At 44.7% G+C, this 14554-nt stretch overlaps 1 long non-coding RNA gene and 1 other non-coding gene across 2 annotated transcripts in view; one reads left to right on the forward strand and one right to left on the reverse strand.

Moving 5' to 3' along the window:
* The first annotated feature begins 4496 nt into the window (after positions 1-4496).
* LOC143773298 (uncharacterized) overlaps positions 4497-14554 on the forward strand; it is a 78921-nt gene continuing 68863 nt past the window's right edge. The window contains exon 1 of the long non-coding RNA XR_013215133.1: positions 4497-4588. This is a non-coding gene — a long non-coding RNA (uncharacterized LOC143773298). The remainder of the gene's footprint in view (positions 4589-14554) is intronic.
* TRNAV-AAC (transfer RNA valine (anticodon AAC)) lies at positions 6005-6077 on the reverse strand. The gene has a single exon. It is a non-coding gene; the product is annotated as a tRNA-Val (tRNA).

Below are 14554 nucleotides of genomic sequence, written 5' to 3' on the forward strand. Positions count from 1 at the left end.
CGCGGCCTGTGATGGGTCGCGTGAGCGGTCACGTGATCGCTCACGCGACCAATCACAGGCCGCGACGTTATCTAAGGTCTTTCAAGCGCTCATTCTTAGGAACGGAAGCTGCCGGTTACATCGGTAAGGTCCAGGCTGCGTCGGAGAGGTGAGTATATCAATATTTTTTATTTTTATTCTTTATTTTACACATTAATATCGATCCCGATACCGATTCCCGATATCACAAAAGTATCGGATCTCGGTATCGGAATTCCGATACAGCAAATATCGGCCGATACCCGATATTTGCGGTATCGGAATGCTCAACACTACTTGTGACTCTCCATCATCCTCCTGATTACATTCCAGAGGTTTTCAGTGGGGTTCAGGTCTGGAGATTGGGCTGCCCATGACAGGGATTTGATGTGGTGGTCTCTTAATTTTTTCCAGAGCTGTAGACATGAGACATAACATTAATAGCACCATCGACTGGGCCAATATTAACTTGAAGGGGTTCTGCCTGCCTGATGGTGATGTGAGTGGACGCGTTCTGTTTGTTCCTTCGCTACGGTGCTGAACATATATCTCCCATAAATAAGGGATCGCAGCAAATCCCAAGATTCATATCTGGACATTGAAGACAGAGTGTCTAACTGAAATTGTCCAGTTTTTCTTTAACCCCTTTACCCCCAAGGGTGGTTTCCACGTTAATGACCGGGCCAATTTTTACAATTCTGACCACTGTCCCTTTATGAGGTTATAACTCTGGAACGCTTCAACGGATCCTGGTGATTCTGACATTGTTTTCTCGTGACATATTGTACTTCATAATAGTGGTAAAATTTCTTTGATATTACCTGCGTTTATTTGTGAAAAAAACGGAAATTTGGTGAAAATGTTGAAAATTTCGCAATTTTCCAACTTTGAATTTTTATACAATTAAATCACAGAGATATGTCACACAAAATACTTAATAAGTAACATTTTCCACATGTCTACTTTACATCAGCACAATTTTGGAACCAACATTTTTTTTTGTTAGGGAGTTATAAGGGTTAAAAGTTGACCAGCAATTCCTCATTTTTACAACACCATTTTTTTTAGGGACCACATCTCATTTGAAGTCATTTTGAGGGGTCTATATGATGGAAAATACCCAAGTGTGACACCATTCTAAAAACTGCACCCCTCAAGGTGCTCAAAACCACATTCAAGAAGTTTATTAACCCTTCAGGGGTTTCACAGGAATTTTTGGAATGTTTAAATAAAAATGAACATTTAACTTTTTTACACAAAAAATTTACTTCAGCTCCAATTTGTTTTATTTTACCAAGGGTAACAGGAGAAAATGGACCGCAAAAGTTGTACAATTTGTCCTGACTACGCCGATACCCCATATGTGGGGGTAAACCACTGTTTGGGCGCATGGCAGAGCTCGGAAGCGAAGGAGCGCCATTTGACTTTTCAATGCAAAATTGACTGGAATTCAGATGGGACGCCATGTTGCGTTTGGAGAGCCCCTGATGTGCCTAAACATTGAAACCCCCCACAAGTGACACCATTTTGGAAAGTAGACCCCCTAAGGAACTTACCTAGATGTGTGGTGAGCACTTTAACCTATTAAGTGATTCACAGAAGTTTATAATGCAGAGCCGTAAAAATAAAAAATCATATTTTTTCACAAAAATGATTTTTTCGCCCCTAATTGTTTATTTTCCCAAGAGTAAGAGAAGAAATTGGGCTCCAAAACTTGTTGTACAATTTATCCTGAGTATTCTGATACCTCATATGTGGGGGTAAACCACTGTTTGGGCGCATGGCAGAGCTCGGAAGGGAAGGAGCGCCATTTGACTTTTCAATGCAAAATAGACTGGAATTGAGATGGGACGCCATGTTGCTTTGGAGAGCCACTGATGTGCCTAAACATTGAAACCCCCCACAAGTGACCCCATATTGGAAACTAGACCCCCCAAGGAACTTATCTAGATGTGTTGTGAGAACTTTGAACCCCAAAGTGTTTCACTACAGTTTATAATGCAGAGCCGTGAAAATAAAAAATATTTTTTTTCCCACAAAAATTATTTTTTAGCCCCCAGTTTTGTATTTTCCCAAGAGTAACAGGAGAAATTGGACCCCAAAAGTTGTTTTCCAATGTGTCCTGAGTACGCTGATACCCCATGTGTTGGGGTAAACCCCTGTTTGTGCGCACGGGAGAGCTCGGAAGGGAAGGAGCACTGTTTTACTTTTTCAACGCAGAATTGGCTGGAATTGAGATCGGACGCAATGTTGCATTTGGAGAGCCCCTGATGTGCCTAAACAGTGGAAACCCCCCAATTATAACTGAAACCCTAATCCAAACACACCCCTAACCCTAATCTCAACTGTAACCCTAACCACACCCCTAACCCTGACACACCCCTAACCCTAATCCCAACCCTATTCCCAACCGTAAATGTAATCCAAACCCTAACCCTAACTTTAGCGCCAACCCTAACTTTAGCCCCAACCCTAACTTTAGCCCCAACCCTAACCCTAACTGTAGCCCTAACCCTAGCCCTAACACTAGCCCTAACCCTAGCCCTAATGGGAAAATGGAAATAAATACACTTTTTAAAATTTTTTATTTTTCGTAACTAAGGGGGTGATTTACTATTTATAGCGCGTTTTCTAGCGGATTTTTGATTGGCAGCCGTCACACACTAAAAGACGCTTTTTATTGCAAAAAATGTTTTTTGCGTTACCACATTTTGAGTGCTATAATTTTTCCATATTTTGGTCCACAGTCATGTGAGGTCTTGTTTTTTTGCGGGACGAGTTGACGTTTTTATTGGTAACATTTTCGGGCACAGTGACATTTTTTGATCGCTTTTTATTCCGATTTTTGTGAGGCAGAATGACCAAAAACCAGCTATTCATGAATTTCTTTTTGGGGGGGCGTTTATACCGTTCCCTGTTTGGTAAAATGGATAAAGCTGTTTTATTCTTCGGGTCAGTATGATTACAGCGATACCTCATTTATATGATTTTTTTATGTTTTGGCGCTTTTATACGATAAAAACAATTTTATAGAAAAAATAATTATTTTTGCATCGCTTTATTCTGAGGACTATAACTTTTTTATTTTTTCGCTGATGATGCTGTATAGGGGCTCGTTTTTTGCGGGACAAGATGACGTTTTCAGCGGTACCATGGTTATTTATTTCCGTCTGTTTGATCGCGTGCTATTCCACTTTTTGTTCGGCGGTATGATAATAAAGCGTTGTTTTTTGCCTCGTTTTTTTTTGTTTGTTTTTTTACGGTGTTCACTGAAGTAGTTAACTAGTGGGACAGTTTTATAGGTCGGGTCGTTACGGACGTGGCAATACTAAATATGTATGTATTTTCTTTTTATTTAGCTAAAGGAAAATATTTATTGGAACAATATATTTTTTTTATTATTTATTTAGGAATTTTTTATTTTTTTTTTACACATGTAATTTTTTATTTTTACATTTTTACTTTGCCTCGGGGGGGAGGGCAACACAGTAAAGTGACAGATCGCCGATCTGACACTTTGCTGTGCACTGTCAGATCTGTGATCTGACGTGCACAGAAGGGAGGCTTCCCGGCGTGTGCTCTGAGCAGGCGCTGTGACGTCACCTCCCTGCAGGACCCGGATGCAGCCCTGTGGCCATTTTGGATCCGGGGATTGCAGGGAGGAGACGCTCGGTACAAGGTGAGCACATCGCCTTGTACCGATCGTCTCAGGGAAGCACGCAGGGAGCCCCCTCCCTGCGCGATGCTTCCCTGTACCGCCGGAACACTGCGATCATGTTTGATCGTAGTGTGCCGGGGGTTAATGTGTCGGGGGCGGTCCGTGACCGCTCCTGGCACATAGTGCCGGATGTCAGCTGCGATAGTCAGCTGACACCCGGCCGCGATCCCTTGAGCGCGGCCGATCGCACTGGACGTACTATTCCGTCCTTGGGAAGTAGGGCCCACCCCACATGGACGGAATAGTACGTCCGATGGCAGAAAAGGGTTAAAGAGAACAAAAGTTACCTCGGAAGTTATTAGATTTTTCACCACTACTCTGCCTATTGAATATATGGATTTCAATCTTTGTGTCTTTTTCCCAGATCATTTCTCTGCTGCAATTACCTGGTCACTGCAGAAGGTCCTTACTTCAGTTGACTTTCTCACTTTACCAACTATAATTAGTTTCCCTATTCCCTAGCTATGATGTATCCCATCTATTCAATGTGGAGTCCTACTTCAATGGAGGTTGAATAGTCAGAACTTCATAGAATCATAGAATGTTAGAGTCGGAAGGGACCTCAAGGGTCATCTGGTCCAACCCCCTGCTCAATTTAGGATTCTCTAAACCATCTCAGACAGATGTCTGTCCAGCCTCTGTTTGAAGACTTCCATTGAAGGAGAACTCATCACCTCTCTTGGCAGCCTGTTCCACTCATTGATCACCCTCACTGTCAAAAAGTTTTTTCTAATATCTAATCTGTATCTTCTCCTTTTCAGTTTCATTCCATTGTTTCCATGTGCAAATGAGAATAAGGATGTTCCTTCTACACTGTGACAGTCCTTCAGATATTTGTAGACGGCTATTACGGTAAGTCTCCTCTTCGCCTTCTTTTTTGCAAGCCTAACATTCCCAGATCCTTTAACCGTTCCTCGTAGGACATAGTTTGCAGTCTGCTCACCATCATTCTCCCTTTTGGAGATGTCTTTATGGATTTTTACTTTTCTCTACGACACAGACTGAACAAACAAACAGCAATTCACAAATCCTTTGTTTTATTTTTAATGCTGATCACCATCAGGTATAAGTGATAGGACAACTTTATTCTTCGGATCAGTACGATTTTTTTTTTCATACAAATTTTTATTTGCTCTGTTTCCATTTCTTGTGTGTCAGTTTGATAAAAAGACTATTTTTGGTGCGTAATTTATTTATTTTTATGTTCTTCACCATACAGGATAAATGGTACAAAATTAATATCTTATAGAGTTCCGGACACGTCAATACTAGTGATGAGCGAGTATACTCGTTGCTCGGGTGGTCTCCGAGTATTTGTTAGTGCTCGGAGATTTCATTTTTGTTGATGCAGCTGAATGATTTACAGCTACTAGCCAGGCTGAATACATGTGGGTGTTGCCTGGTTGCTAGGGAACCTCCACATGTACTCAGGCTGGCTAGTAGCTGTAAATCATTTAGCTGCGGCAAGGAAAACTAAATCTCCGAGCACTAACAAATACTCGGGATCACCCGAGCAACGAGTATACTCGCTCATCACTAGTCAATACCAAATATGACAACTCTCGGCACCCTGTGATCGCATCTCATGGGGATCAATTGGGTGAGAGAGGTAGACTTCTTTTCACAATCATCTAAATGCTGCAGCCACTATTGACCGCAGCGTAGAACTCTGGTTGTTCCTGCAGTTGCTTGACCCTCAGTTAAGCTGATCGCATTGTGCGGGCACAACTCTTGTGCCTACACGATCACCATGATATGCCTATACATCTTATAAACAATGAAGAAAGCGGCAGCACTCACCAAACTTCTTATGCAGGTCACTTTATTGTGTCGGTATCTTCACGGCACGGGGGTGTATTTACAAGGTAATGTGGCATCTTAGTTTGGAGGTACATCTTCCAAATTATGATGTACAGTGACATCATATAACGAGAAAGGGTTAAAGCACCAGCTGTTCTCACATGGAAATTTCTTTAAGAAGAAATGAATTCTTTGGCATTGTACTATGTACTATATTTCTCTGCCGTATCTGTGCATCATGAATTGTGGTATGCGTTAAAGGGGCCAACTGAGACTAGTTCACTCGGGGCCCACGAAAACCTGGAGCCAGCCTTGATGTCATGTAACGAGAAAGGGTTAAAGCACCAGCGGTTCTCATACGGCAATTTCTTTTTCCTTTAAGGAGAGAACATCTTAGTATTTAACGGCTCTTGCTGATGTTACTCACATGTTTTGAAAAGATCGCTAAAGAAAAAAAAAGTATAATAATGTTTCTGCCCGGTCTCGAACCGGGGACCTTTCGCGTGTTAGGCGAACGTGATAACCACTACACTACAGAAACTCCTGCATGTTTGAGTTTTTTTCACTTGAGCTGGGACAAAGGTCCATCTTGCAAGCCTGACAAAATCTGCTGTGATGTTCCTGGAGGCGCAGAATTACAGCTGTAGGATATTGTGGGTGTCTGCACAATAATTCTGCAAAGATATGACTAAAATTATTATTTTCAACTAAATTTATTGGATCAGAAGAGATATCAAGATCTAACCCCAAATCAAGGTCTTTGTGTTTTTTGGCTGTTTGCTTAAACCATACAGCTCCTAAAAAGTACACATTTAATTTAACATATTAAAAAAATAAAAAATTTACCTAGACGATTCACAATTCATAACTGCATTACAAAAACGTTTTCACATACATTTTAGAAAGGGACTTTATGATTTAACCTTAGCGATCCCAAAGCTTCCAATCTTAAAATGGGGTAATATTTGTAGGGTTGATGTCACCTTTGTATTGTCTGGTGACATCAAGCCCACGGATTAGTAATGGAGAGGTGTCTATAAGACACCTCTCCATTACTAATCCTATAGTTGTATCATATCGGCCAGAGAAAAAGTCGCCACAGTTCAGCTCAGTGAGTTCAGTGTAGATCTTTGATCTGCTTGGCTGATTGCAGCATGAGCAAGGGAGAATGATGTGGGTGGTCTTCAGCACCCGGCGCCGGGGAACAGCGCTAACCGTACCGCTGCTTCCCAGGCGCCGCTGCATGTCACACTGATGACACATGGATGTCATCCGTGTGTACGTGTGCTGGATGGTTTGAATCCCAAGCTGCTGTTAAAAAATGGACATGTCAACATATTTTGCCCATGCACACATGGTCCGTGGAAGCACACTGACGTGCACAGACCCATTCACTTGAATGGGTCTACCTGTGTAAGTGTCTCCGGTATGTGTGAAAACTTTCACGCACGTACTGGACATACAGATATGTAAAAAAGGCCTAAAGAAGTATTTTCCAGACAATAAATCTAGATGTAATACTAAACATCTATTTTGTGTTCAATAATGATGTCGTAGTCTCCAAACCGAAATATATGTTGGAGTGGGAAAAGGATTTGGGCGCCAAATTTTCAGCTGACACTTTGCAAAAAGCGATAAAAATTTCCTTTAAAAATGTATCCAATGCAAACCTACAAGAATCCTATTATAAAATCAGTTCTATGGGACTGTTCGTTAATCTCTTCTCGTTAGACAGAGGTTTTTGAGTTGATTAATAAAATTTGTAACATAGATGTTCCCCCCTACTCCTCCATTAGCCATCCTATCTAACAAAGCTGTTATTGTTGTCTGAATGGAAACAAACACGTATTCCCTCAATTACAGATGTTGTAGACAGAATTATGAACAATAATATATTTGAATATACATATGCCATCAGAAATAAGTCAATTTCAAGTTACGACTTGAAATGTCCCATATGGAATTCGATATATCATCATAAATAGGAATCCTTACAAATAAAACATGATTAAAATATATTTGAAGCACCGCCTTGTGAGATGCAGGGCCTAGTATCTCGGAGGATGGTTCAGTCACGGTGACTCCGATGGCTCTAACAATCCCTAGGTTCGGTGACAATTATAAAGGGGGAGACGGCGGATATATGAGACTGTGAGTTATGTTAATGCCCGCAAGGGACGAAAGAAGCATACATCGGGGTCTCATGCAAACTTGAAAGATGAACTTTACTGAAGACTTGTAACAATCCTTATATTTTTCAATATAACAGTCATGGGCAGCCGATAAAATTTTTCTTGCAATTGCGACGGTCAAAGACTTTTCTCGGTCCCGGCCTTGGGAGGATGGTGGTAACTTTTCATTTGATTAATTGTGCTGCATGAAGGGGAAGGATCAATCTGACCTTAATCAGATCGGAGTATCCAGGGAATCTGCTGTGCTGTTCTGCAGTTCTTCAGTTCCTTCTCTTGTCTTATCACTCTGTTGCTGTAAGACGCAGGGCACTCCGAATAAGGTGCTATTTGTACACCCCGCTTGTCCCAATCCAGGAGCCCCCATTTTCTACCTCCTCTCCCCACCAAAACTATCCATAAAGTGCTGTTTGTCCCACATGCACCACCTCCAACTGCCACTTATCTTCAAATCAGAAAAACAAGTTGCAATGCCAAACTAAGGCATAAGAGGGAAGTATAGTACTACAAGTTGTAATACCAAAACAAGGCAGGGGAGGGCAGCATAGAATTAAATAGTTTACCTCCTCCCAAGGCAAGAGAAGGAGCCGGTGTCGCAAGTGTAATCATGTAAGGAATAGAGAACACACTTACCATATGATATATAACATACATTAGTAATGGCTTTCCTGGTCACTACATGTATAGTGGGAATCTATACCATTTATTTTATGATTGAATAGATTTCAAGCTGTTTTTTCTGCAAATATTTTATAAGGTGCAATAGTTTCCGTTGACTTTTATGTATATGTTTTTTCCATCCCTTTTCTTCCCATTTTTCATGTGGTGTAACCCTTCCCTTTAAAAGTTAATACAAATAATTTGAATAAAAGATCGTTAAGCAAAAATAACATTTCTGCCCAGGGACCTTTCACGTGTCAGGCAAACGTGATAACCACTACACTACAGAAACTCCTATATGTGTGGTTGTTTTCTCTAGTCACCTTCCACGACGGCATATGGAGGTTGTCTCTTTGCCCTAATGGAGAACAGGAAATACAGAGAGGTTAAAAGGACCTCCCACCTCCCACTTGCCAATGTCTTTCCTGTTCCCCATGGGACAGGGAGAGGTGTTCCATGTGCTGTGGTGGCCGGCGACTGCAGTACCTTTAACAGGCTTTGCCTGTTAAGCCAGGCAGCTGGCGGTTGCTCCTTGCCTCCTCCTGTGCTGCTCCCATCGTCCTGCATGCAGGTACCTCGGGACCCCTTCCTGGCCTTCCCGCGCCCCCAAGAGGGCAAAGCAGGCCTGGGGTCCCCAGCCGGGCTCCTCTCTGAGCTTCCCGGCTTCTCCTCCTCCATGCTGCTCTGCTCGGCGATCCGGAAGTGACGTCAGCAGTTGCGCGCATGTCACTTCCGGCTTTCATATCTCCCTGAAGCCGGTACTTCCAGGTTTCGCCAGCTGGCGTGTCAGGCCTAATGGCGTCTGACACATGGATCCAGGAGGGGGAGGGGGGAGTGTACGACCGCTGGAGGCAGGTGCTGGGACAGAGCTCTATAAAATCCTGCAGAAGTCACCACTGAGGTGAGACTGAATTCCCTCAGTATGTGTCACGGGAGTACTGGGTAGACTAAGGCTGGTTACCCAGGCCCCTGCGATATATCCCTCAGGCTAGGGAAACCCTGTCTGACCCTTTCCCAGAAGTTACACTAAAGGTGTGCATGTCTGGGCCGCCAGGCCTGACCCTGTCTCCTGTTTCAGCCCTAAGCTGAAACCACTACCCGCCACCCAGTGAAGAGACCACACACCAATCCCCACAGAAAGCACAGACAGGGAAAACTGGAAAACGCACCACGCCGCAGACACACAGGAATACACTATAATGTGCACAGGGCAAAAAAACACAAATATAGGAAGGAGGAATATGACAAAGGATAATACACCACCAGATACGATATTCCTACAACAAGACCACCACTCCAGACCGGAATCGCTAGGCACAAAGCACAAGCTATAATCGGCGACGCCCAAAGTCCAGCACGACTATTTAAAGGCCGTGGGCGTGACCCAGCCTCCAACCAAATTACCAGCTAGATTAACCCCGAGCAAGCTGGATAAAGTCTAGCCGACGCCACTGAGCGTGTAGTGGACATATGTGGAATTACTGCTGTCTGTCTGACGCCCTAGTGTGAACAGCGTCCGACATGACAGTCTGCGTCTGCAGAGCCCAGCGCTACCCCTGCTACAGTGAGTGTATGCAGGGATGGGGTATGGGAGGTATTACTGTTATGGAAATATTAGGGTTGGATAAATATATCCCTGTGTGTGCTGTGGCCGCTCCCAATTAGACTGAGTATTTTGAGCGCTCAAAGGAATGAGACTGCAACACCATTGTGTCAGAACAACATTCCATCAATACTGAATCTTTATTGTACATACATAGTTTTATATTTTCACATAGAAAGGAGTGGTTAGGGGTTGTCAGGGGTGGTTAGTTAATTACCATATTGTCTAGCTCGTCTGTCATTGGTTATCTAAACATATATGGAATATGGTGATTAATGCTCATATGACTGCTGATCAAGCTGAGACATCTGATCAGCAGTCATCAGACATCTGACATCATTCCGCTTTTAGGGGTGGAAAACCCCATATGATCTGTCTGGTTTACATTAGTTCATGTCAGCCATTTTATGATCTGTCTAGGTTATATTAGTTTGTGTCAGCCATTTTAAACCATTGATTATAATGTATATATTAGCTGTGAGCATATAAGTATATATTTGATTATAGAGGAGTATACATGCAAGTGAGATCTACATGATATATATATTTCTATCACAAGCCCCCCTTAGATATCACTTGCCCTAATCCTAGCCTCCTGTCCCAAAGCGCTGCAACTCTTTTGTGCTGTTGGCGAACTGACACAAGCCTAACGCCTGTGCCCCACTCCATACAGACTTTTCGCAAATGGGCGGTCAGGAGATCTGTCCCTAACGGGGGTTCGTTGCAATCAGTCTCTTAGTCAATAGCATGTGTAGTGAGCGATGTGCAGTCTTTATCAGGTAGGTCATCTTTTCCGGTCAGGCAGGGCATCCACGACATCATTCTGGCTTGGGTGTCATCTTCTGGTAGGGGAGTTTTCTTGCCATGCGATGAGTGGATCCAAGCGAGTCTTCCCTCCAGTTTCACAGAGTTTGGTGTCATCAGCAGCACTTGAGCAGGACCATCAAATCTGGGATCGAGTGGTGTTCTCCTTACAAGCTTTTTCACCAACACCCAGTCTCCTGGCTTCTAGGAGTGCATACCGGACACTGAATCTGGATCTGGCAATGAAGAAAAAACTCGAGAATGGATGTTAGCAAGTTTCTTGGTGATTTCAATTACATAAGCAGACAAAGTATCATATTACATAATCAGCTGCTAAGGGAAAGGATACCCCTAACCTGGGACTAGACACAAACAAAATTTCATATGGTAACAGCTTTTCTGGGTCTCTGGGAGTGTGCCTAACACTGAGTAGTGTGATTGGGAGTGTGTAGGCCTAAGTCTGATCCTACTGCTGACTAGATCTCTCGTGTGAGATTTGCTGTGAATGCGGGTCCCTGGTCACTCTCTATCACTTCTGGGACCCCATAGCTGCATATCTCGTCTCTGAGAGTAGCTTCTTTGCAGTAGTCTTTGCTGACTGGTTTTTCACTGGGAAAGCTTCTGGCTGTCATCTTGAGAACATGTCCACGGCCACAAGGGCATATTCGAATTCTCCACTTGGCGGCATCTGGATGTGGTCTATCTGGGTCCTTTGGAAGGGGGTACAGTGGTCTGGCAAGTTGATGTGTGGGAACTTTCTTCATTCTTCCAGGGTTGCATTTGCCACAGGTCAGACAGCTGTTTATGAACTTGGCTGTTAGGGTGGAGATTTCTGGAGCGAACCAGTAAGCACCAATCGGATCATTCATCTGTGTCTTAAATCTGTGTGTGGGCCCATGTGCCCACTGGACCACCATAGGGTACATGCTTCGGGGTAAACAGGGTTTGTAGTCCATTTAGTATACCCTTCCTTCTTCATGTGTTGCTCACTTCTGCATCCAGCATTCCTTCTTGTCCTTTGGGGCTTGGTCTTGCAGCTTTTTGAGCAGATCACAGTCATCTTGTCAGGTTTCCTGTCTTCAGCCGTCCTGTAGTAGCCGTCCGGCTCTACGACCTCTTCCACTTGTCCATATTGTCTTCCCTTGACTGCTTCTTTGGCTGCCATATTGACCATGTTGTTGCCCCGTGCCTCTACTGTGTTTAGTTTTCCATGCGCTTTGACTTTTAGCACTGTCACCACTTTTGGAAGTTGAAGTGTGTTCAGCAGGTCCTTAATGGCTCCATTATGCTTCACGGTTGTTCCGCTTGCTGTGAGGAAGTCCCTTGCAGCCCAGATGGGTCCGAAGTCGTGTGCTGTGCCATGCAAGTACCTTGAATCGGTATACATTTTCTCAGTCTTGTCTTCTGCCATCTGGTAGGCCTTCATCAGCGCTATCAGTTCTGCTTCCTGGGCTGACAGACTGGGCGGCAGACTTCTGGACCACAGGATCTCTTGATTGCTGGTCGCTGCACCTCCCGTGTGGAATCTTCCTTCATCATCTGCAAATCTGGAGCCATCCACATAGAGGATCAACTCTGGGTTGGTCAGTGGCTCTTCTGCCACCTTGGGTAGTCCTGCTGTTTCCTGTTGCATGATGCTGAAGCAATCATGGTCATCCGTCCGGAGCAAATTCAGACTTTCTATCTGAGGATCCGTATCTGTATCCCCCCTTGGGAGTGGGAGTAGAGTGGGCGGATTGAGGACTGTGCATTTGGAGATGGTGACATTGTTGGGCAGGAGTAGAGAGCACTGGAGGCGAAGATGCCTGGCGGTGGAGAGATGTTTTAGCTGGGTTTGGTTGAGGATTGCTGAGATGTCATGCAGAGCCAGGATTTCCAATGGTTTTTCCACTGATGTCAGTAGTCCTGTCCAGGAGGGCATGTGCTGCAACTGCTGCTCTCATGCGGGAGGAAGAGGCTTCCCTTGCAACTGGATCCAGGCAAGCTGAAAAGTAGTCCGAAAGTCTCTGCTTTCCCCCCTGAAGCTGTGTCAGGACTCCAGTAGCAAGGCCTTCTCTTCTCATCAAGTAGAGACGGAATGGCTTCTTGTAGTCAGATAGGCCTAGTGCTGGCGCTGAGACTACAGAGCCTTTTAACTTCTTGAACGAACTGAAGGCCACATCTGTCTGGAGGAACGGGGTCACACTGACGTATTCACACAGAGGCTGCATTAGGACGGAAGCATCAGGGATCCAGGCTCTGCAATATGACACTAGACCAAGGAAGGCCTGTAGCACCTTTGGAGTTGTCGGAGGGACCATCTTCTCCACTGTGGTCCTCCGGTCATCTGTCAGGTGTTTCGCCTGGTGAGCAATACAGTGTCTCTGGAATGTAACTTGCTTCAGACACCACTGGACTTTGTTCTTTGAGATCTTGCAGTGCTGCTCCGCCAGGTAGAGTAGGAGATACAAGGAATGGGCTTTACACGTGTCAAAGTCAACTGCACAAAGGAGTGGATTGTCCATGTATTGTAGCAGGGTTACTTCTGCTTGTTCTGTGACTCAGTTGGTGAGAACTGTGGACATTGCTTTGGTGAACTGTGAAGGGCTGTTCTGGGCCCACTGTGGCATCACTGTCCATGTGTGGTGTCCCCCCTGGTGCATTAAGGCAAACAGGAACTGGTCTTCCGGATGAGGGGGAACACTGAAGAAAACCTTAGCCAGGTCGGTCACTGTGAACACTTTTGCTGTGGCAGGCACATTCGAGAGCAGAGTGTGCGGATTCGGCATAATTGCAGTTTCAAACACTGTGGTGTCATTCACAGCTCTCAGGTCATATACCATTCTGAACTTGGCTGGCGCTCCTTTTACAGTCTTTTTCTTGACGGGGAAAAGCGGGGTATTGCAAGGCGATGTGCGAGGAACAATGATTCCTATTTCCAGGTAGACCTTCAGTTGGTCAGAGGCAGCTTGACTCTAGGCCTGGCCAGGGCCTTACGAGGGTACGGGGTACATGGCTTGAGTGACACCCGTACTGGGGCAACTTGAGGTTTTCTCACGTGCTGGGGTCCCTTAGACCATAGACTTTCTGGTACTACATCCAGTACCTCCTTGGGTAGGCCTCAATTGTTTAATGTTCTTGTAGGGCCGCCAGCATGACTCTTCTCGGGTCAGGGATGAAGAAAGTGTCACTGTCCCATCTTCCTGGAACACTGTGGTTGCCTTCAGCTTCTGCAGTAGGTTCGCTCCCAGCAGGTTGAGTGGCAGGTCCTTTACACCACAAACTGGGACAGGATAGAGTGTCCTGGCTGAGTGCACACGCTCAGTGGCTTTGTAAGCTGAGAATGTCTGACTTGACCATCAATGCCCATGCGAAACACAGAGGATTCTGATAGGCAGGTGGGATCAGCGAGTTCCACAGGTGTCATCACACTTCTGGCTGCACCACTTTGGATCTGACAACGCCATCCACTTTTAAAGGTAATTTGAGGTATTGGTCCTGCAGATGAAGTTTTACATGTCAGGAGCGTAGTGTCTTGCGGACCTGGCTTGCTTGCCTCTGTCCTATGGACGGGGTACTTCACTGCTTTCTGCACTTCCTCCTTGACCTGTTTCTCTGGACCAACTCTTGGATTGCATGGGTCCAGTCTCTTCGGGGGCGTGGGTGCTTTGCACTGGTTCTGGTAATGGCCAAACTTGCCACAGATGTAACACTTGACACTTTTTCTGTCTTTGTAGTGTGGTTGCTCTTCCAGGTCAGTGGTCACCATGAGAGGGGCTGTCT

The sequence above is a fragment of the Ranitomeya variabilis genome, chromosome 5, assembly GCF_051348905.1.
Source record: "Ranitomeya variabilis isolate aRanVar5 chromosome 5, aRanVar5.hap1, whole genome shotgun sequence".
NCBI classification, from domain to species: domain Eukaryota; kingdom Metazoa; phylum Chordata; class Amphibia; order Anura; family Dendrobatidae; genus Ranitomeya; species Ranitomeya variabilis.